The following is an 18,213-nucleotide window of genomic DNA, read 5'->3' as shown; positions in this document are numbered from 1 at the left end:
AAATTACCAAACCAGAAAATTTAAGTGGATGAGGGAGTTGGATGGACTGTTGAGACTGGGATTTTTTGTTTGTTTGCTTTTGGGGTTTGGTTTTTTTTTTTTTTTTTTTTGGTTGTTGGGTATGATTTGGGTTTGTTTTTTTTCTAGACAGCTACCAGAATCATTCAAAGCATAAGATTTAACATTAATAATTCACACAGTAGGCTTTTTAGGAAGCAGATCACAGACAAAACTGAGTTAATCTCTAGTTGGCAACTGGCTTAACTATTGCCTTTACAAAAGTTAACCGTAAAGGTTACATCAGTATATTAATGACAAACTTTCCCAGACACAGAAATGCAAATCATCATGTCAGAATAAGACCTGAAAGACTTTTGATAAAGGCCAACTGCACTCTCCCAACCTCTGGGAACAATCGAGGGTTATCACATGGCTGGGAAAAGTTCCAGCAGTACTGCGCACACAGCTACCTGTTTTAAGGCTGAAAGATTAACAGAAAGGACAAATCTCAATCTGTGCCAGCTGTCCTCAGTAACAGACAATGGTCCACTTTATTAGTGATGATGTAGCCAAATGGGATTTGAAATCAAACCAGCTTAAGGAAACTAAAATTAAGTGCAGATAAAGCCTGGAAAAGTACATTAAAAAAGAGGACGAAGTAGTATCTACCTTTAGAAACTCAACCAAAAGAATGAGAAAATTTAAAGGAAAGAAAATCACACAGAAAAAAACACTGTAGACACAGGCTAATGAATGAAAAGACTGGGAAAAAAAGCTGTCAGGAAAACCCAACTAAGAATGTTGTTCAGTGAGAATACAGACAAAATACAGAAAAAATAACAATCTACAAGCCGAAATGTTAGCAAAACCCATTTATTTAAAATCAGGTCAAGAAACAAAATTCTTTTAAAAAATCAAACCTGGGTTTGAATTTGAGAGAGGAAATTGTTCATGCACTACAGACTCATGTTTACTTGTCACCAGTTGCACTAATTAGTTCAAAAGAGAAAGTCCATGCTACCAAGAGACAATGTTTGAAAGTCAAGAGAAAAAAAAATAATAAATCAGCAAGCTTCACAGAAGAAGAAAGACAATACATGTCACTGGAAAACAACTGTGATGTTGAAAACACAACAAAGGAACATGACTGTAAGCCAATAAAAAAGTCTTTTTTTTTTCTAGTTCATATTTATATTAAAAAAGCTAGAAACCTTGCTATTAATTTTGCAAGATCCCTTTAAACTGTGGAATTTAATCCACGCTATCAAAGTTCTGACATAAAGCAGGTAAAGTTTTTCTAAAAATTAAAAAAATATACACCTTACTACCCAAGGCAAATACCAGCTACCTCTACAAATACCATTACTTAAGTCTTCTACACTCAGAGAAAATTTAGATTGAAAGAGATGTGAACAAACAAGAGAAATATCAACACCAACATTATTAAATTTATTAAAAATTCTCTATGTATGAATTGAAACAATTCATTTAATAAATTAAAAGAAAGGCACATTTTCTATTTTGCTTTAGATGCCTCACCCTTTTCCTTCTTCATTTTTTTCCACCTTCTAAAAAAGGAAAGTTCTTCAAACCCACAGTGAGCGTTTGGTTTGATTTTCTTCTAGGAATTCATACATAATTTCATCTTTCCATTAAAGCTTTTCAAACAAGAACCAAATAAAACTCACAGCACTTTATTCCAAAGTCTATCATCGATCAGCTTGAGTGACTCTGCTTTTATTAACTGGTTGGTCAAGCAGCAGTGCATTAACAGGATTGTGGTCAACCTCCCTGCTGTGACTCAGACCCACACCAGCAGCTGTGCAGATTTCAAAGACAGTATCAATTCTGCACTGCTGCCTGCTCCTCCATGGGAAGGCTAAGAACAGATGCAAGCAGCGTTCAGCAACCAGGAAGCTGAGGAAAAAAAAGGAACACACAACATTGCTTCCCCTGAGACAGCAGTGCAGCTTCATGTTTATCAGACATGGTAAATGTTCATGTTTATCAGACAGGTTAATCAAAGGTAGATCTTCAATCAAATCTTCAAAGTCAAGAAGACTATCAAATTTAAGATACTGGCAGTTTAGATCAAAGAAGTGGTCAGGAATTTTCAATAACAAAATCTGAAAGAACTTCCTGCAATGTTTGTTAGGTGCCTGATAATGAAGGAAACTGAAATTCTGTATTTAATCCCATCAGTACAAATATTAACCAGAAAACCCATGTAATTTATATCATTCGGCACAACAGAAAATGCCTTTGAATATATCCCTTGACACTACACACCAAGTTTTATAGAACCTAAATGTTAGGGAAAAAAACATGTACTAATACTAGAGTACATTTCATTTCAGAGAGATTTCAGGTCTTTTAAGTTGCTAGTATTTGAAAAAAAAAATTATATATTTTCCTTGAGCAGGCTTTACCACAGACTAAAACAGTGTGATATTGAGAGACTGTTTTTTCAAATGTACACTTCAATGTTGCTCCTGAAGTGATTGTTATTTTCCCATCTCCCACTTTTACTATCCATTAGCCAATCTTGTATAACTTTTTTACTTCTTTCATGCTTAATTTAGGAAGGAAATATTTAGCAAATTATACATATGTCCTTCCCACTTAGAGATAAAAAGCAAAAAAGTTACATGTTTGTTTCTAATCAAGTCGAATTTAATCTTTTTTTCTCTTTCAGTTTATAATGTACGAAGGAGAACAGAAAGACACTGCAATAAATTTGCTATGGATTAAAGGCTCCACAAAAAAGTGCCTCATTAATACCCAAAGCAGGTAGTAAGTCAGGTTTCCCTACAGTACCCAGTGACTGTGGTACAAGCCACCTTATGTGACCAGTATAATCTGGTATAATTATACAGTTTTGTGTATACATCTGTCTGTATGCATATAATATGGATATGTTTAATCTATACTATACATATAACCCAATTGTCAGACAGTAAAAAACTTTATAAATTGTACCAAGCATCACCTCTATTTTCCTTTGTAACAACTGCTTAATTTAACCATAGATCACCCTTTGCCATCAGTCATGAGATGCTGACAGACACCAAGCAAAGAAAACAAGGCAGTACTCAAACACCAAGAGATATAGAATCATGAAATTGAGGTTTCTGCTAAATCCTGATCCCAGTAACAGGCAGTAGGAAAAGCAAAGGTAATATATGGATGAACTCTGGCAAACGTGAGAGAAAAGACAGTGAGACAATGTTAAAAAAAAATCATATGTAATCTTAAACCTGATACACAAGCAAAGTTTGTAGCAGCTTTCACTGTATACTTAGTTTCACAGAGATACAGTTTGACATCGGTGCTGTCCATCATCGAACTCATTAGAGAGCCCACTGGATAAAGAAGGACAAACTTGTCACTACATTTCATACATTTCCATCAGGAAATAGAAAGTCTAAAGCTGAAAAAGTGCAAGATAAAAGACAGATGAGAGACAAAATGTTTTGTTGAAGCTCAAATTGCATCCTCAAGAACTAATGAGTCTGCCTTCCAAATATCTTTTCTCTACACACTATACATGCTGTCACCAATTACACATATGTAATTAGCACAATTAAGGGGAGACAGACCTGTAATAGTATGAGTTCATTAGAAATCAGTTCAAATGACAACATTCAATTTTGTTTATTCTTAAATACTGTCACACTGTATTTTTTTTATGTTAGTACATACTAACTGCACACCTGGGACTATCCACCTTCAAAATAACAGTGAGTCTTCACACAACATATCCAAATACAGCTGAAGAATTCTCAGATGGGAATCCACGGTTCACAGCATTTTTTTATCTACAATCATATTTGACCTAATATAAGATTTTTTTAAAAAGCCATAATCTAAAGCCCCTGAACTCTAGATACAATTCAACACCAGGTGATGACAGTTACTAAACACCATATTAATAAAATATTTTCAAGCAACAACCAAGAAAAGAACTGGTCAAAGGAGCATTCCAAATGCTTCCATTTCATAGCACCAATGATTTCAAAAAGAACAGTTAAAACTATGACCTTTTTTGATAAGATATGCCTAAACCAGATACATAATCAGTTTCATTGTGGTTGCTTCTACCAGGGATGGTAAGAAATTAAATACTACACAACTGTAGAAGACTTCAAGAGAAAAGCCACTAACAAAAGGTTATCAATCTAAAGATTCCCTGTTTGGTTATGACTTCAAGGAGCTCTTGTGTAACAGAGGCACAGAGAACATTAAATACACAAGCACTTCTTCACTGTGCTATAAGTCAGATCACAGTAAATACCTTTAAGAGACAAAAAAATGGCTAAATATGTTTGACTTGCAATTGCCAGTGAGTTTTATTACCCACTATTTACAAACTTCTCAGCAGGAAACAATTTTCAGGAACACCCAGCTTGCACCTTTGCTATCTAACACAGTATGACCATATTGTAGCATTTCACATCAGCATCACAAGGAAATACATTTAAATGAAAATTTAAGGACAGTGAAAAAGCATTTCTGTATTTATATTAGCTACATAAACATGAGCAAAGTCAAAAGGCCTGATTCAGCATGAAAGCTGTTCAGAATCTGCATGCACCTTCAAGATGGCACTCTGACATAAACAAGGTACAATTCTGCTTACTATTTTTCCCTCTTATTTTCAAATGTAACCATGTAATTGATACCCTGGTTAACATTTCTGATAGGACACTGAACTACTACCTCAGTTTCAAAATTTCTGAAAGCATAAAAACTTAGTCATATCAACCCATAAAATTAAAAGGTCAAGATTAATCGTTATTTTCTAAACAATCTACAGCGAAACACCTCTCCTCTGAGGAAAGACTGACACAATTGGGTTTGTTCAGCCTGAAAATGAAAAGGCTTCAGGGTAACCTAATTGCTGCCTTCCAGTACCTGAAGGGAGACACAAGAAAGACAGAGAAGGACTTTTGACAAGAGCATGTAGTGGCAGGACAGCAGGGGATGGTTTCAAACTGAGAGTAGATCTAAATCAGATAACAGGAAGAAATTGTTTCCTGTGAGGGTGGTGAGGCACTGCAACTGCTTGCCTGGAGCAAGTTGTGGATGTCCCATCCCTCAAAGCATTCAAGGCCAGGCTGGAGCTCTGAGAAAACTGGTCTAGTGAAAGGTATCCCTGCCCATGGCAGGGGGGTTGGAACTGAATGATCTTTAAGGTCTTCTCCTACACAGACCATTCCATGACATTCAGGGTATCATACCAATGCCTTAATCAGCATGGCATGACTTGAAAACACCTGAGAATCTGCAGTATATTGTACCACAGTCAATTTCATGCTCGTCTTCCAAATCTCTCCTCTAAGAAAAGGGCTCTCCACCACAGAAAGCGGGATGTTATGTAAGCAAGAGTAAACCTGGAATCAGACAGGCCAAAGTACTACAAAAGGGATCCCCAAAGTCAACAAATATAAAAGGACCAATCAAAGATCAGGTGGGGCAAGGGACAATACATGTCACATCAACAAAAACTGCAGATATAAAGGACTTAGATTTAATCTTTTCCTAATGTCCATTTGACACAAAAAGTTGGATAAAAGGGTATTTTAACCACAGGTGAAACCTGTAAATGGGAACAAACCAACACCGGGGACATGCATGCAGTTAACCAATCCACTTAGCAGGCATACAAACATGACAGTTCCCCTTCTAGTCTTCTAAAGAATGAAGCAAGTTCACCCCAGAGCCACAGCACTCAAACAGTAAACCTGAGACTGATACAGTTGGAACAGTAAATGTACCCACAATCTACATAAAAACATGTGCCACAAAAGGCACAGTCTCAGAAGTCTTCACTGAAAATACAGTTGGTCACAAAACTGTGACTGCTCAAAGACTTTTCTCTTCAAAGCTGGGACAGCAGGATCTTATCTGCTGCAGGACTTCAGGAAACAGTGGATTTGGAAGTAAGCAAAAATCAATACTCTGTAAAACAGTATTTCAAACTCATTCTATGGAAAGTCTAGCATCAAAACATCTCTGGGGAAGAGATGCCAGCATATACTGTTACATCTCAACACATGGTTTTATAACCCTATGTCAGATTTCAGTACTTGGGATATTTCCTATTCTTGTCCCAACAGCTTGAAGCAACTAGACATGTTCAGTGTGCCTAAGGATAAACTGCAAGTGACTTTGTGCACACATACAGAAGGGGCTTAAGAACAAGCAACTGAATACAGACCATGTTCTCTCAGCTCTTCTGTAGACACAGAATTTGCAGAATTATTAACATTACCTATGCATGACGCTGCCATACATTGTACAGAAAAATCAAACAAGCATTTTAAATTATGCTGAACTCTCTGTACCTCATACGTATGCTGGGCTCCTTGAGAGACCAACATTTCTTTGCTCTACTTATACAGAATTCCTCATCTGTTAGAGCACTATCTGTTGTACTTAAGTGAAGAAGGATAAAAGGGTTTCCTCACATGCATAACAAGAATCCTGCTGCCATGGGAAAAAAAAATCAGAAAAAAAAATCAACAACCTGCTAGGGAACATCCCCTGCTCCCCAGGAAGTACACAAAGCATGTATCTGCAGAATTTGACAATTTTGTCATAGGGCGTCATGTAAGCTGCCATATTACCAAAATTGCCATCCATCTTTACAGCCTGGTAGAGCAAACTTCAGAGTATTGATACCTAGTCAAGCACCACCTCACTGACATTAAAAGACAAAAACCATTGCAAAGAGAATGTCTTGCAGTTCAATCCAAAATCCAGACTGCTGAATAGGCATCTGCAATGAAGAATAACTCAAGGAGAACATCTTTCAATGACACTGAATGCCTCCAGTGGGCCACACGAAGAAAAAGGTGTAATTCATGCTGTCCTAGCTGCTATAACTTAAAAACACCCCAAGCAATAGACAGATCAAAAAGTCAGATGCTGTACTGTTAAAAAACAAATCCCAAGATAACTGTGAAACAGATTTAGTTATTGAACAGAAATGTGAAGACATACATCAAGAAGATTGTAAACTGTGAACAAGTCATTCTAAACCCCAGACTACAGAAAAAGGAAGGACAGAGATTAAGCTTACTGAGACATAGCACAATACCACAAAGGTGTCTCAGTGAAACATTCAAAAGTAAGGAAAACATTTAGGTTTGGTTTTAAGTTTTTCTCCTGTATATTCAAATCTTCCCCTAAATAAGAAACAAATGCTTGCCTAGGTAGCAGAGAGAAACTAGAGACATAGATGCCCTGCCATGAATAGTTTTATACAACTCAGGGTGGGAGAAAATCAAAAAGGAGGTGCGTGGACAGAGTATCCATCAACAACATTACATCCACATTAGATGGCTGTATCCTTGAGAGGGAACAGTTTTTACTGTTGCCATGTGAGCACTGATTGTCAAACAAAGAAAGTTGTTTAGCAAACACCCAAAAGGAGAAAAAATGTCAGCTAAGTATAGCATATCTGGTATACTACATATTTTATCATGATAAATAGAGGCACAGAGCTAAAGAAAAAGGTTCCAGGCAATCTGAAAGCTCACATTCCGAACTTGGTCAACAGGATTTTCCTTAAAAGCAAATGTTTTTAAGAAGAAATTTTTGTAACTGAATATACTAATAATTTAAACAAATATTTTTACAGATCTGTTTTATGAAATCTTCAATAAATAGCTAATTAGATACTTACTTTAATTTATTATATACATGCAAAAACTACTTTCCAAAAAGATACTCCAAAAAGCTTAACAAATATATCAGTATCCATACAAATCAGATTTACCTTGAAAAGTTACTGTGTTACTGTGCAAACAAGTTATGGTGAAGTGCAACATAAGTAATATAATAAACTAAAGATGAACATTGGGAGGTTATTGGAAGAGAATTCCTACTGCTCTTCAACAAAACCTTTTGTAAGAGCAATGCTTTGAAGAAAGAGTTTAATTCACAGCAAGTCAAAATTGATGTCCGTAAGATATTCACAGCAATGTTCCACAAGCTCTTAAGAGTCTGTAGCATGCAGAATTAATAATGTCATGGTGATATTTATTGGTATTAACTGTCTCACAAAAGAAATTCTCCAACACTACAGAAAATTATTCATCATACTATAAGATTATGAAGCAAACATATAATGAAAACACACTCCTAAAAAGCATTTACAAAGCAATTGTAGCAGCACAAACTTCATCAAGTTCGAGAACGATCAACAGATGAAGTATTTATTTTTACTGTGTTATATATTCTGAAAATAAACTATGCACATTATGCTTTATAAATATCTAATATTTGAAGGAACTAAACACAATCACTGATTCATGGAAACTATGCCTTGCTACAGAAATCACCATTTGTTTTAGGAAGGACACCTAAAGAGTACAGGTTAGCAAATATAAATGAAAAGGCAAAAACGTCAGAAAAAGATCATTCTTCATTCATTCTTCATATAACATCTCATACTTCAATAAGAAAAACAAAAAATAAATTTTAAATATACAAATACACCCAGTCTGTTATTTCACAGTAGCCTTCTGAAACAGGCAACTCTTCTGATTTGAAGACGGCTAGCCAAAAGTCTTGTAAAACAGTTACTGGGCTCCTTGCATCTTAGGACTAGTTCTCTTCCTTTATTCACTCCCCACCCTGAAAATGTGGCAGGGGAGGGAGAAAAGAGCAGGAAGAAACAATATCATGTGAGGGATTTAGTATAAAATAGTGGGGGGGCGGGGGGGGGAGGCATCAGAATTGACTGCAACTGATTTAACACATTGTCAGAAAACCACAACCTTAAAATGATGCATTATGAGCTACATAATATGAATTTACATACTTATCATGACAAATGACCAAGGAAGATCACCAATTTTTAAGGCTGACAGATACTTTCTTGTAGAAGAATCATTTTTCAGTTTAAGTTGCCAAAGGCTTTTCAAGATGACCCATTCTGTGCCAGATGTCCATGTCAAAGTTGCTGCAATGTTTACACGCTATGCAAAACATATTTTTCCTCTTCCCAAAGAAAGCTACATGAAAATACACTTTTGCCTCATTACAAAAGGTTATTTTTCTTCAAAAAGTTCAATCACTTGTATCCTTTAAGCTCTACATGCATCTTTATAAGAGACAGCAAAATGCTTACCCTGACATACAAGTGATGCTTTTGTCAAGCTCACAGTAATGTTACTGTTACTGATTTTGTTTTGACATGTCGCAGTCGAGCCACCCACATATTCTGTCTTTTCTTACTCCATTCCCTGTAAGGCTTCTAGGAACTAAAGATCCACAGCTGTAACAAGATAGCAGAGCTTGGGAGGGACCTCTACATGTCCCTCAGTCCAATCTCCTGCTCAAAGTCAGATATGAAATAAGAATAGGTTGCTCAGTTTTCCTATTTGGGTCCTGAAGACCTCTAAGACAGAAGGTACACAGCTTCTCAGGGCAACCTATTACACAGCTTTAATACCCTAATGAAAGAGTTTTTCCTTATATCCAGCCAGAACCTTCTTGGTTTCAATTTGTGAACACTGCCTTGTGTCCTCTCCCCACACATTTCAGTACAAGTAGAAGTGCCTGACTCCATCTTCTCAGTAACGTTCTCAAAAAAACAATATGTTGTCGTATGACCCCACCGAGATCACCGGTTTCTCTAGCTGAACAAACCTATCTCTCTCACCCTCTCTTCACAGGAAGAATGTTCCAGCTCCCCAATCATTTGGTGGTCCTCCACCAACTTCACTTCTATTTATCAATGTCGTTCTTGTACTGAGAGTCCCAAAACTGGGCACAGCACTCTAGACATAGTCTAATGAGCACCAAGTAGAGAGGGACAACCACTTCCCTCCATCTGCTGCCTATGTTCCCTCTCACAGAGTCCAGGATGTTGTTGCCCTTCTTTTCTTTAGGCTGAGAAAGTCAGGGTTGTGGAGAGCAAGAGGGAAAGGGAAAGGAGAGAAAGTTCCTGTGAAACCTCAGAGCACCTTCCAGTACCTAAAGGTGGTCTACATGACAGCTGGAGAGGAACTTCCGACAAGAGCATGAAGAGATAGGGCAAGGGCGAACTGCCTTCAGCTGGAAGAGTGAAAGTTTAGATAAGATACCAGGAAGAAATTTTTTAGTATGAAAGTGGTGGAAGTCTGGACCAGGATTCCCAACAAGGTTATGGATGCCTCATCCATGGAAGTGTCCAAGGCCAGGCTGGATGGGGCTCTGGTCTGCTGGAAGGTGTCCCCGCCAATTGCAGGGGGGTTGGAACTGGAGATCTTTTATGTCCCTTTGTATAGGGTCTGACTGAGGTAGAGTTCATTTTTTTTTTCTTTTCCTTAGCAGCCCTCAGTGCTGTGCTTTTTGGTAGCTGGGAAGCATTCTGTGATTCTGCAGAGGCATGCTGCTGCTGATCCATGGTCAGAGTGCTGTCTGCCAGGGTCCCAGGTTTCTCCAGCAGAGCTGCCTTCCAGTCTGTCAGACCCCAGCCTGTGTCTCTGCAAGGTGTTCCTCTTTCCAGGTGTAGGATTTTGCAGTTGTTCTTGAACAAAGCACCTGCTAGCCTTGTGCTCATAGTAACAAAGCCCCATCATCAAGCATAGCAACTATTTCTCCCCCAATGTCATGTCATCTGAAAGCAAAGAGTACACTCTGTCACTATCCAGGACAAACCCCTGCAGTACACCCCTCTTGTTACCAACCTCCCAGTATGACACACGAAGCACTTCTTTCTCAGACCATCCATCCAACCAGTCCTTTTTATATCATTTAGCTCTCCAGCAATCTGTAATGTCCAAATCTGGATACAAGAATATTGTTGGAGACAGAGCTGAAAATCTTGCTAAAGTCCAGGAAAATTCAATCCACTGTTCTTACCTCAACCAAACATTCAGTCAGCTAACCATAGAAGGCAATCTGCCTCATCATGCATGATTATACCTTTGATAAATCCATGCTGATTGCTCCCATTCACTTCCTTCTTGTGACCAGAAACGTGCACCAAGAACATCCATGCTCTTATTTTCTCAGGGACAAAAAGGAAGCCACCCAGTTCATATCTCTTTTGGGCTGTATTTTGGCCTTTTTTGGAGGATGCAACATATGTTTTTGTTCAGCCATTGGGAGAGTCTTCTGGTATCCAAGATGCTTCAAAGATGATAGGGAAGGACCTCGCTGCGACCCTGACCAGCCCTATCAACATTCACAGGCACAGTCCCTTTGACCCCATGCACTGGCAGGATTTGAGCTCTCTCAATAATCCCGAGTTGAATCCTCAGTCACTGCTGGCAGCTGCTCTCCTCAACCCCTTGTTACTAAACACAGAGGCCTGGGAGACCATGCTGGCAATGACTCACTAAGGAACAGAGGGATCAGGGTACCCCAGCCTTATCTGCATCCACTGTCACTATGACACATCACATTCCAAAAGAAGTTCGTATTTTACTTGTCCTGCTTTCCACTACTCAAGTACTAGAAGAAACTCTTCTTGCTGCTCTTGATCTCCCTCCTAAACGTCCCTAGGTGAGAACTGGTTTTCTTGATGCCATCCCTACATACCAGGCCAATTTTTCTAAATTTCTCCTTTATAGCCCATCCCAGCTGTCCCTGCTTGTATATCCCATTTTTGTGCCGCAGTTCAGACATCAGCTCCCCACAAAGTCAAGCTCATCTCTTGACAGGCCTGCTTGCTTTCCTGACTATCAGGATGGAACACCAGCCTCTAAATTTATTCTCTGTGATACCCCTGCTGGATCCAACAAGTATGAAAACATAAGCTATCCACACACACAAAGGGTGGAAAAGAGAGGAAAGAATAAAATTTGACTAAAGAAAGAACTGCAACTGGGGAAAAAGCTGATACAGTTGACACAGTGAACACAATCTTGAGTTGGGATACAGACCAAATCTGAGATGGGTAGGAAGACAGGCAGGAAAGGAAAAAATTCCAATGAGGGAAGCCAGGAAAAATGAAGCACAAAATTGAAGGTGGAAAACTACAGAAGACAGAACTACAGGAGCCAGCGGAAATGCACAACACAGAGAGAAGAGGTCCTTTTTATGACATAGAACTGGATGTGAAATTGAGGGTAGTAGACAGAAACCTGAAACCAGCAGAAAGGATTGTGAAAAGCTAGAAAGGATTCAAACAGTGAAAGAAACTGGGATAAACAATGTATTAGTTAGAATCTCTACGCACAGCAGTACTGGATGTCAGATAAGAAGCCCTTTAGCAAGAAACAAACTGTTTACTTGGGGAAAATAGGATTGTGATAAAATTTCAGAATAAGGCAAAGAAGATTGGGACAGGGAGATACCACACAAGGAATAAGCAGAAAATCAGCATCCAACAGAACATGCTCACTCCCAGAACCTGGAATAGAACCCAAGATTCCAGAGTTTCACCTCTACTTTCAAACACTTAAAAATCTCAGAAAACCATACACAGACAACATCATTTGCAGCACAGCTGAATTACAAATTACTGGCATCACATTCCCAGCTAGCTCAAGTGGCACAAGTCTCATGGCAGAATAGACATATCTCAGCATTTTTAAAGACCTATATGCTATATACATATTTGTCATATGTGCAATCCCACAGAACAGAGGGTTTGCTCCTGTCCATCAGGCTTGCTGACTATTTTTTTTTAATCAAGAATGTTGAACATTTTGGTTACGTGCAAAGAATTTTGAGGAGTTTTTAAAAGTTGGCTATCAAAAACCTAACCATTGGCTCAAAAAAATAATCATATCACAAAAATTAGAGGTTATTTGATCTTGTTCTCTGTGCCCTTGTGCCCAAGGTACTCTTGAAGTGTTACTGAATAAAGTGTTAGGAAAAAAAAACCAACATTATATTATATAAGGACCTTGCCATATACCCTGCAGATGTTGGCAAGTGTGTTGTTAATAAGACAGGTATTGTAGGAAAAGCGAGGGAATTAAAACTGTCCTGGAAGATTTTATTTTCTTCTTCTTTCTTGCACACAAATAATCTTTAAAAGAAAAAAATAATATCAAAAACTGCCAGAAACTTTTAATGAGCAATCCACCCTTCATCAAAATTATGGTTTTAGTTCCTTTAACACTGCAACAGATCTAGGTATTTAGGTTAAATCAACACACACAATACTACAAATGAAGCAATGAGGTCTTTTCTAGATATGCATTCATGGATTCATGTTGAAGAGTTTATTAAAAACAACCCAAAAAAAGCCAGATTATTGTTAGTAAATTAGACCTTTATGGGAAAACATTTTAGATCACATAAATCATTAAAACGCTGATAGATTATTTTGAAAAATCATATCATAAAGGTCTTAAATTGGATATTCAGCACAAAGGAATACATAATATATCTCAGGAGACTTGTGTGAAAATATTACTAGTGAAACATGAAGGCACTGGGGACTGAAGGTAATGAAACAGCAAAAGAGGAAATTAACAAAGTACAGTATGAACAGCACATAAACAAATAAGGAGGCCACAAATTATTTGATACCAAGAAAAAGGATTCAATATCGCACAGTGAACACCATCTATGCCATTCTATGCTATATACTGAAAGCAACATTGTCAGGAAAAATGTGACATTCAACCCTACATTTATAAGCCACATTAGGTGTCTTACAAGAATCTCTAATTTTGCCATTTCATGATTTATAAGAGCTTGATCTTGCAACTTCAAAGTTCTTTGGATACAGTTTTTGTAGCACAATAGCAAAGTACACTCCATTGCCCTAAAAAAAAATCACACTTCGTTTCACTTGCAGATTATTTTCATCATACAAGAGATGCATATTAATGCAATCATACATAGCATGCATCATCTATATTTGTTTTCCTTATTGTATTAGAAGCATATTCTATGACCAAACAACAAGCTTTTGAAGGAGTCCAGAAAATTAAGTCAGTTTTGCTTTGACACTAGCTCCCCCTCCAGACCAGCCTAAGATTATAGTAATGACATTTTACTTTAATTCTGACTCTGCAACAAGATATAAATACTCAAACCCAAACATTCTTCATCTTTATCTACTGAAATGTCAATGAACAGATTGATCTGATAAACTATAAATAAAATCATAATTTATTATTTTTAACTGCATACATTCCGAACCTGGGAAAACCATTTGATTTAGAAAAGATCTGCCAGATCAAGTGCCAATTCCACACAGCCAAATAAGACAGAAATGGACCAAAAACAAAATTTTTACACTATGAATGGTGTGCAATATATGTAATACATAAGCATTCAACTACATGATCAAGTCTCTATTTGCAGTCTCAAAGTGACCATAAACCACAGATGTCAAACCAGAGAGAAGCCCCTGTGTGGTTTAGTGCAACCTTTACTGATTCACCTAAGGTGAAGTAGCTCCAGTTCTACTCCAGCAAGTATATCTAACTTTCCTGCTAGCTACAATTAGTATGTTTTCAGATGTTCAGCTCATGAAATCACCAAAATTTTAAACAAACCAAGACAATGGACTAAAAAGGAAAGAAAGTCACAACTTCCAACTGACCTTCTGTATTTCCCAGTTGTCAAACGTCCTGGCAGCTACATCACTGAAAGAGTGAATTTTCCTGATTCAACACTCCAAGTTGATTCCTGCCTTTCCCTCACTGCTGAACTTCTTGCTTAGAAAATATGAGTAATTAAGCATACTTTCAACTTTGAAAAAGGATTTCTTGTTATATGTAGTTGGGAAAATATGCAAACTTCGCAATATGTTAGTGCGCCTGCTTAAGGTACATATACACATGAAACCCTAACAAGCATCAGTAACAATCTGGCAGCAAGCATACCTGCAATAACCGGAGAAACAGACGCTACTGGAAATACATCAAAGCAGAGTCACCAACTCCTCCTAACCAGTTTTCTTTAATAATGAAAGGAATTGTAACAGCCATCTGTAAAAGCACCCCAATCACCAGCAGCACAGGCAGGTAGGTCACTTATTTGCTTTTGCAGTTCAGACTTTCCTGAAGTTTTTGATGACTTGCAGTGGAAAATTACTCGGAAAAATAAATAAAATTAATACTATAAAATCAAGAAATCTTTTCACGCTCTCTCTTTCTGAAGTCTTTACTCCATTAACTTTCAGGCCTAGACATTAAGACCCCGTACTTTGGGACAGAAAGAGGAGGTGTGTATATATGCACACATGTATACTGAAACATACAATTCTCGGCCGATGTGTATGTTTCAGTAAACAAACACACACACAGAACAAGAGGTGCCACGTGCTAACACAAGATTAAAGTGCAGGAGTGCTCTGAACCTAGGATTGTTTGCCACATCCATGTACCCACAGCATGTGCATCACAGTGTACCATGTGCGCGTTCAGGGCGCAAGGACAGCAGGTACTGCCCCGAGGAAGTCAAGTCTTTGAACACGCAATTTTACAGCTGATGTCTTTGCCCTCAGGCTCCCCGGTACAACCCGCACCACGGCACTACAGCTCCTGCCTCCTGCAGCCTCAACCAGGAGCTGCTGAAGCAGCGGGTCACCGCCTGGTCTTTGCGGGCAGTGTGCGCACTACCTGCACACACGTGTGGAACACCTGAGCGTGCACCGAGCACTAACTCACCTAGCGGTAAATCGCCAGAGCCTTACCACTAACAGGATCCACGACCAAAGTCAGTTGTGCCGAAATACAGGAAAGGTCGCTGTGGGAAAAGCCCCACAGTAACCGCTGGCTCTGTACCCGTGTAAGACAAGCACTTCCTCGAGCTACCAGGCGGCCCTAGAGCGGCAGGTCCGTCCCCAAAGCCCACGTTTCCCGTGGATTCCTCCGTGCCAGAAGCAGGCGTCCCCTCGGGCGGCCGCAGTTCCCGGGACAAGGAAAGTTGGAGGCCGCCCCTCGCGCCCTGCGGCCGCGGCGCACGGGACGGCGGCAGCGGCGCTGCGGGACCCCGCTGCCCGCCCGCGCCCGGGGCAACGCCGAGCCCGGGGCTCGCACGCATCTCCTCCCGGGCCCTGCCCGGCCCCGCCGCCCACCGTGATGCCCCGGCCGCCCGCCGAGCCCCGGCCTCCCCCTCCTCCGCCGCGCTCCCCGGCGGCCTCAGGCCCCACCGGCGACTCTCAGGTGAGGGAGCCCACGGGGAACCCCGGCACACGGCGGGGACCGGTCCCCTCCCCGCCATCACCACCCCGGCGGCGGCAGCGGTTGCTGAGCAGCGCCCGAGTCGCAAAAGCGGCGGCGCCAGGCCCGGGGGAGGGATGGGGAGCGCTGGCCGGAGCAGCCCCGTCTCGCCTCGGTACCCGCTTCGCCGCCGCCGCGGCTGCCGCTGAGCCCCCGCATCCCCTTACCGGAGTGCCGGCGCCGCCGGCGGAGCCCGCGCTGCCGCTGCCGCGGGTGCCGGGCGGGGGGGCGGCGGGGCCGGCGGGCGGGGAGCGGCGGCAGGAGACGGAAGCAGGAACCCGCCGGCGGCGGAGCGGAGCTGGCGGGGCGCGGGGCGCGGGCAGGGCGCGCGCCGAGGGCGGGGAGCGGCGCGCGGGCAGCTGTGACAGCGGCGCACGGCCCGGGCAGCGCGCGCCCCCGCGAGCGCGGTAGGAAGAGCGGCGCCGCGGGCGCGCGCCTGCCGGGGGAAGCAGCCTATGGGAGCGCGAGCCGGGCCCCGCTGCCGCGGGAGCGCCCCCGTCACGGAGCGCCGGAGCGCGCATGCGCGCCCCGGACCTGCCAGCGCCGCCGCTCCCCCGCCCCGCCGCCTCCCGCCGCGCGCCCCCGCCCCCGCCCCGGGAGCGGCCGGGACGGGCGGGACGGGCTCGGCAGCGGCCCCGCAACGCTGCTGGGAGCTGTCCCCGCCGGGAGCGGAGCGGCGGCGAGAGCCCGCGGGGGGCGCGGGAGCGGCCGCGTTTAGCCCGGCCATGGGCGTGAGCGCCCGGCTGAGCGGTGCCGCGGCGGTCGTGCCTCCCGCGGGGGAGCGCGGCGGAGTTGGGGCGCGGGGGCGGCGATTCGCGGCCCCCCTGGGCTGCCGCTGATCCCTCCGGAAGGCTTTGTCCCTCCCCTGGGTGGCTTTGTCCCCGGCGGCGATGCTGCGCCGCGGGCAGGGCCGCCCGCAACAGGCTGGTCCCGTCCGCAGCGCCCGCGCATCCTGCCCGGGAACAGCTCCGTGGTTGTAAGGCAAAGATCCCTGCAGAAAACAGACACCTCGGGAAATGTTCTGCTGTGAGAGAAAAAGGAGTGTCTGTGTCTGCTGAGTGACAGCAGCACTGGGGAGAGGCCCGGTCTCATCCGAGCACCGCTGACTGTTCCGCCTTTGTGGCTTCGCAAAACCCTTCCCAAAAATGCACGTAAAAGGGTGAGCTCGGATGGATGCGGAACTTTAGGGCGTTGAACGTAGCTATAGTTTCCTAAACATTTATGTAGGAAAGCTGCATACATTTTAAAAGTTTCTCGTGCACTGGTAATGTTTCAGGGTGCTCGGGAGACGAAATGGCAGAGACGGGTAGGTAGCATATGAAGTAGAAATTGTAGTAGGAGTTCGAGGATACTGATTTCGGTAAAAACCAGAGCTGCTGAGGATGGATATCTTGTAACTATCACATCTTTCTTGCACCCCCTCCCAGACTCAGAAGAGCTGTCCTGCACATTGGTGTTCTGTCCTGTATTCCTTCACACTTGTCTTCTCTGGTTTATTTCACAAGCCCTCTTGTTGGTTTTTGTTTTGTTTCGTTTTTCCTAGAACTAGTAAACATTCACAAATGTGCTTGTAAGGTGTGAGACACCATGCCAATGTCTGTTGGTTTTTCTGTTTTGACTTCATACATTCTGGATCAGCTTCGTGCTGACATGGAGCTTGGGGCACAAACACCGCAAGCATTCTCTGGGGGATGGAAAGAAGAGTTACAATATTCTGTGCCCATAGCAACCTTCCAGAGCAATCTGGAAATGCAGAAATAATTAATATATCTCTTTTTTTCCCCAAGGTTTTGATTCCTAACTGACAATAATAGAGATTAGTTGAGAAATTGAGATCATAAGCAGACTGCTGGTGGTTGTCAAGCGCTGAGCGCAGTTGCTAGCTCCTATGACTGTGGCAGTTGTTATACCTACTAACAATCACATTGCCTACAAATTTAGTCAAGGATTTATATTCCAAAACTCAGTTCCATAAATCAAAAACATTTTAAAAGTCTAGGTACATGCAAAAGGCCAAAAGTGCGTGCGCTGCAGGGAAGGGAAGGAAGCCCCCATGCCTGGAAATATTCAACATCGGGTTAAA

At 41.9% G+C, this 18,213-nt stretch overlaps 1 protein-coding gene across 3 annotated transcripts in view; it reads right to left on the bottom strand.

The window, feature by feature from the left end:
- The window catches only part of FUT8 (fucosyltransferase 8), a 100,365-nt gene extending 84,009 nt beyond the window's left edge, over positions 1–16,356 (bottom strand). For all 3 annotated transcript variants that reach the window (XM_033062236.2, XM_033062239.2, XM_033062237.2), the window contains exon 1: positions 16,298–16,356. The gene's annotated coding sequence lies outside the window, so the exon portion shown is untranslated. The remainder of the gene's footprint in view (positions 1–16,297) is intronic.
- Positions 16,357–18,213: the final 1,857 nt, after the last annotated feature.

This window comes from Catharus ustulatus, chromosome 6 (genome assembly GCF_009819885.2).
Source record: "Catharus ustulatus isolate bCatUst1 chromosome 6, bCatUst1.pri.v2, whole genome shotgun sequence".
In the NCBI taxonomy this organism is placed as follows: Eukaryota; Metazoa; Chordata; class Aves; order Passeriformes; family Turdidae; genus Catharus; species Catharus ustulatus.
The sequence above is the reverse complement of the archived record's forward strand: the minus strand, read 5'-3'. Positions and strand labels throughout refer to the sequence as shown.